Below are 6,133 nucleotides of genomic sequence, written 5' to 3'. Positions count from 1 at the left end.
TGTTGGCCCAGTTGGAGCACTACTCCTGGGGAAGGGGAAATACACAGAGATTTTGGTTATTGTGTGGGATGGCCTCATGTTTTCTTATTCTACTCTATAGTTTCAAATATATTTATTTAAAAGTTTACTATATTTCTTTTAGGACTCTATTTTTACATACATTTTGACAGTTTAAAGCTGTCAGTCCTGATAATTTTACTTCATCTGTTAACACATGCTCATTTTGTTCTCCTTTAATTCATGTAAATGTAATAAAATTATTTAAAAAATCTGAAATTGAAATCCATATTTTATAGAAGAGATTGCTTGCATAGTTCAAGCAATATATTTTGGATCTTCCCTGAGTTCTAATGTATCAGATTTTGACTAAAATTGCCTTGCATTTATATACTAATTTGAGGAATATTAGAACTCTACAACCTTGTGTAACTCAGATATTCATATCCTACCTTATATATTTCAATAATATTTTATGATTGTGTCCAAGAAGATCTTGCATATCTTTTGTTATGTCTATTTCTTAAGGCTTCACAGTTTTGTTCCTAGTATATAAAGAGGTGTTTTCCACTAAATTTTATGGTTATTGCTGAAATATAGGAGTATTCTTAAGTTTTATATATGCATTTTTCATCAGTAACCTTGATGATTTCCTGTTAGTTATAAATATATAATGGTTATATAAGTATATAACCATTTATATATATATACATATACTGCATTTTCTCTATAGATAAGTATGTCGTCTGAAAAGAAAAAAGACAAATTATAGTTTGTTTCTTCCTTCTCAATATATACACTGCTTATGTTTTCACTTTTATTGATTAAAATCTTTCAGAAAATGGTGAATAACAAGGAAAATGAAAGTCACTCTCATCTTTCTGATTTTAATGGAAATGATTTTGATTTCTAAAACAACACAATGTTTCTCACAAGTTTTAGGTAAATGTCATTAACTGTTTTCAGCAAGTGTCATTCTATCAACTTTTGTTAAGAGATTATTCTTACTTAGGAATTGATTTAGAATTTGTTTCGATTGCTCTGTTCTAGGCACTAGAGATACTAATTCATTTGAGGAAAATTGTCCACTTCTTTGTTCCCTCTGAGTGTGACAGTTTTACCTATTTCCATTTTCCTAGTACATTCTTTACCTAGTCTTTTTCTTCTCCTTCAGGATGCTGCATAGATGTCACTTCCCCTTGGAAGCCATCTAGAATTCTTTCAGTATAGCAGGCACTATCCTTTCTTTGTCCTCCCATATCATACTATACTTCCCCATCCTTCTACTCATCATTCACAATTTCAGCGTGCTATTACTTTGTCTTTATCCTCACTTGTCTGCGAGAAAATATTGGTTGTTGGTTCCAATTGTATCTCTAATGACTAGGACAGTGCCTGGCACAAATTAAGTGCTTAATGTTGGTTTAATTGATCAGTTAATTGCTTACTATGTTTTCTTGGTTTGTTTTAGGGTTGTAGTAGAGCATTTCATTGCTTTTCAGACTAAAATTTTAATTATTTTTAGCTTTTTTTATAAGAAGTTTGGCCCATTTATAACCAAAACCAGTCCCATAGTATATAAGATACAAATGTTTGTGTTGAGAAAGTTGTTTAATATACCAGTCTGGGATGTCTATGAGAACCTGTGAGAGAAATATCTTTCTAATTTTTCATCTCAAATATCTATATTTCTCCTATACAACTGGTTTGTTTTTATCTTATGGATAGTGTGACACATGAAGCCGATTGTGTTGTTTTATTTCACATTGTTTGGGAATATTAGAGCCAAATTACCTCCTACTTCTATAATATTAGAGTATCATTTTCTTCATTATTTTTTTATTTTATTTGTCTTTGTACTTTTATTTTCTCTCTCCTTGAGATCATTATTTTATATTGTTGGATTATATGTTTCCCTGTAAACTACCTTAAATCATTTTTTTTAACCAAGCAAGATAAAATATTATCAGGGTAATATATCATTGAAGGAATTCTCACCACCTCAACCTATTGTAAATGCTGCTAGCAGATTTGTTTTTCAACAATACATATATAATTATGTCTCACTGCTGTTTAAAATACTCCAGTGACTTCCCATTGCATCTAGGATGCTACACAAACTTCATATAAAGTTGTGCATAAGCCTTTAGGACACCTTTACTCAGGTGTAATCTTGACATAGATCATTTAAGCACATCACATCTGCATTTGACGAAACCATTTGGAAAATAAAATATACAAATATATTTCTATGAAAATGGACTGGCTCACCTTTTCATCAAAATTATAAAGCAAGACATTTCCTTTTCACAGTAGTGAGCTTAAGGATAGTTAGTTTAATTGTCGTTTGTTTTATTTTGTTTTATTTTGATTTTTTCCACAATGATAAATGTTGTACTATATTTGGCAAGTAATGGAAATTCTAGATTTATGTCATGTTGCAGAAAATGGATAGAGTGCAAGACAAAGCATAAAAATATAACTGAATTGTTCGACTGCCGTCTAAATAAATCAATAATAAAACCTTAACATGTTATGCACTATGAGGCAAACTGTTATACATATAAGTTAACTCAGAGTCCAGGAAAACCGTACCTACAGTCCTCAACTTTGAAGCAGCTTTAAATTATGTAACAGAGGGAAATTAGTTTAGAAAAAAAAATTAAAGAAGATATTCAGGATTCAAATCCTATATTCTCCACTGTATTATCCCCTTTGTTTTTTTCTCCCTACATCTGAAAAAGAAAAAGAATGTCAGTTCTAATAGATATAGATAATCATGATTTGGGAAAAATAACTCTACTTTCACAAAGACTTTCTCACCACTGGCCTTGGAAGAAATGGGTTTTGTAATGAAATTCTATGTTCCTTTGCTAAAGTGCCAAAATAGCAAGTCATTTAATTCTGCTTTCCTAACAGTATCAGATAATAGAAGCATGTTGAAGAGGATTTTGCAGAACATCTGTAAGACAGGAGGGTTAAACTTCTTTATAAATCAATTGACAAAGTGTCTAATTTGAGAAAACTCCTGGGCAGTGACTGAAGTGCAGTACTGGAAACAAGGATGGAATGATTCCAGTTCAGCCCAGAATGAACAATTGAATAATGCACTATTTGAAGTGACATTATGCATTTATACTTGTGTGATTTCTGGGATGTTTGTTTAATATAAGGTACATTATGGTGTACTTCATATTTATATTTATAGACTAATATTTCCACAGATATCTCCTTGGCTTATTAGGTGTTACATAAATCATATTTAAAATTATGTACAAACATAGCTTCTGCCAAGTTGAATGCTATATATTAGTAAAAGAAATCCATATATCCATTCACATTTGTTGTCCTTTCGATCATGTCACAATTTTCTCTACGTGAGAAAGAGTTCTAAAATAAACCTTTAAGTGCAGTTGTATAAACAATTGATCCTTGAACAATATAGGGTTTAGGGACACCAACCCCCACACAAAAATCCGTGTATAACTTTTGGCTCCCCAAAAACTTAACTACTAATAACCTGTTGTTGACAGGAAGCCTTACTGAGCACACAAATTGTCAATTAACATATTTCTATGTTATGCATAGTATATACTTATTCTTACAAAAAAGTAAGCAAGAAAAAAGAAAATGGTATTAAGAAAATCCTAAGGAAGAGAAAATATATTTACAGTACTTGACTATTTATCGAAAAAATCTGTCTATAAGTGGACCTGCCCAGTTCAAACCCATGTTGTTCAAGTATCAGCTGTATTCAAAATAGATTGTCATATATTCTAAATAGATTGAGAACAGGAACCTTGAACTCTTGTTCTTTTGTATCTCTTACTATCTAAAGCCTAAACTACATTGCCAGATAGAACTGCTGTAAGATGGTTAATAAATTCTAATTAAATTTAATTATGTTGTCGTTAACTCCATGAAATTATGGCTTTGGCAACTTTCTTTTATCACTAGTGCTATCTGGCAACTGACCTCACCACTACAATGAAATTGTTTTGCCAGTAGCCTTTAGCTGTCTGTTTCTTATTAATATTTTCTAGTCTATTCCAGTCCAAATTATATATATTTGAAATCTTTGCAGAATTTGATGCTCTAGAGTAGCACAAATCATATCACTTGAATCCTTTGACCCCATCATATTCCACATTCCCTCTCACCCTTCATGCCACTTCATCTGTCACTTGAGCTCCTCTTTTGCCATCCCTGAAATTCTTCTTATTTCTTGGCATTTTTGTGAGGTGCTTGCTCATCATTCTTTGGTTTCTGTTATATGATCACAACACTCATCACTATCATTTCTCCTCTGATCACTCTTCTGGGAGCTAGACCCAGATACTGGCCATCTTCTGTACTTTGTCCAACTGAATTCTTTAATGGATGTGTTTCAAACTAACGTCATGCAGAACTTGCATGTCCTTGCAGCCCCCACAGGATGAACTGTGCTATTATCCACCTCTTTATCTAGGTGAGATGTCACCTTTCCTTTGAAGCACTGAATATATTCTACTGATCCTATTCAATAAGCTCTATGTCACCTTGGACAGTATAGAGGCTTGAATTTCCTGGACTTTCATCTTTGCTAAAACCTTCTCAAAATACACTCTCCAACTGATTTTTAAGGAAGTTTTGCTTCTTTCCAATATGCTCTACAAAATTCTAGCTACTTCCATGTAGAGATAGAATTTAATGTTGATTCCCATTATAAACCACCATTATACTCCATGTATCACCTGTTCCCAGCACCACTAGTAAAGTGACATTATGTTTAGCCATTTGAGTTCCAACTCGTATGGGCTACCTTACACTTCAGAATAGTTCATTTGCCATATGTCTGTGTGAGAATGTTAGAAGTTTAAGTCTTTATTCAATCCTAGGCCGAGTGTCAGCTTCCAAGTCAATACTTTTGTAATCTGAATACCCGGTCTGAACTGTCCATAACTTTCTATGTACTTGATCCTAAAGAAATGATAATGAAAATCTTCTTAAAATCCAGAAATCTAAGGGATCCCTGGGTGTCCCAGCGGTTTAGTGCCTGCCTTTGGCCCAGGGCATGATCCTGGGGTCCCGGGATCAAGTCCCGCGTTGGGCTCCCTCCATGGAGTCTGCTTCTCCCTCTGCCTGCTTCTCCCTCTACTTCTCTCTCTCTCTCTCTGTCTATTATGAATAAGTGAATAAAATATTTTTAAAAATCCAGAAGTCTATGTCTGTGTGTGTATATGTTTAAGAAGTCAAATTAAGCCTACTTTTCATAAATTTGATAAAATTGATTTCATAATGGAAATATGTTTCAAAAGACAACCCAAGAGTAGCAGACCATTTTATGACAGCAGTGAGATATTTTTTGGTTATTCAGTTTTAAAAGGACATTACTATGATAGTTAAATGATATAATAAATATGAGAAATGTTTCAGAACTTTATTGAAGTAAAGAAAAAACATTATTCATTGGCTTTTGTAGTCAGTAAGAAATCAAGGTCACAAAATACTGTTCATTAGGCAGTATTTCACAAAACAGTAAAATCACAGTGAAGAGAGTTGATTCAGAATGAGGGAGACATTTATCAAAAGGTAATAAAATAATTTTTAAATATGCAAATATTTAAGATAAGTCTTATTCAGATAAGTCTGAAAAAATATCAACTATAACTGAGAAGATAAAAATGTATTAATTTGATAAACTTAAAAAAATCAACAAGCATTTCTCATCCTGACATTGAGTTTCTCTGAGCATGAAGATTTAAATAATGCATAACATTAAAGCTATTGATGGAATTTCTCAAAACACATTTCTAATAAACTTGTTCAGAGTATTTAAGACCTGTTTCCATGATTTGAAAACCATATAAATGTCTAACCTTACACAGAATTCCTAACAATTCAGTGCAATATTTTTGAAGTGCTTTTTTCCCTCAGGTTGGCTATGAGATATGCAATAAGATGGTATTTGGTCTCCCAACACAATAGTAATTTTCATGAGGTTCATACATTTCCTAAAGCCTATTCCTTTTCTAAAGTTCAATGTCAGGATTTTTTATTTGCTCTAGACTAATATTCTGCAAATTGTACTCAGTCAGGATTGACAACCATAAAAATATTCTTCTTCATTTAAAACAGAAATGTTCAGAATATAAAC

This window comes from Canis lupus, chromosome 5 (genome assembly GCF_048164855.1).
Source record: "Canis lupus baileyi chromosome 5, mCanLup2.hap1, whole genome shotgun sequence".
Lineage (NCBI taxonomy): Eukaryota > Metazoa > Chordata > Mammalia > Carnivora > Canidae > Canis > Canis lupus.
Note: the sequence above shows the minus strand (reverse complement) of the source record.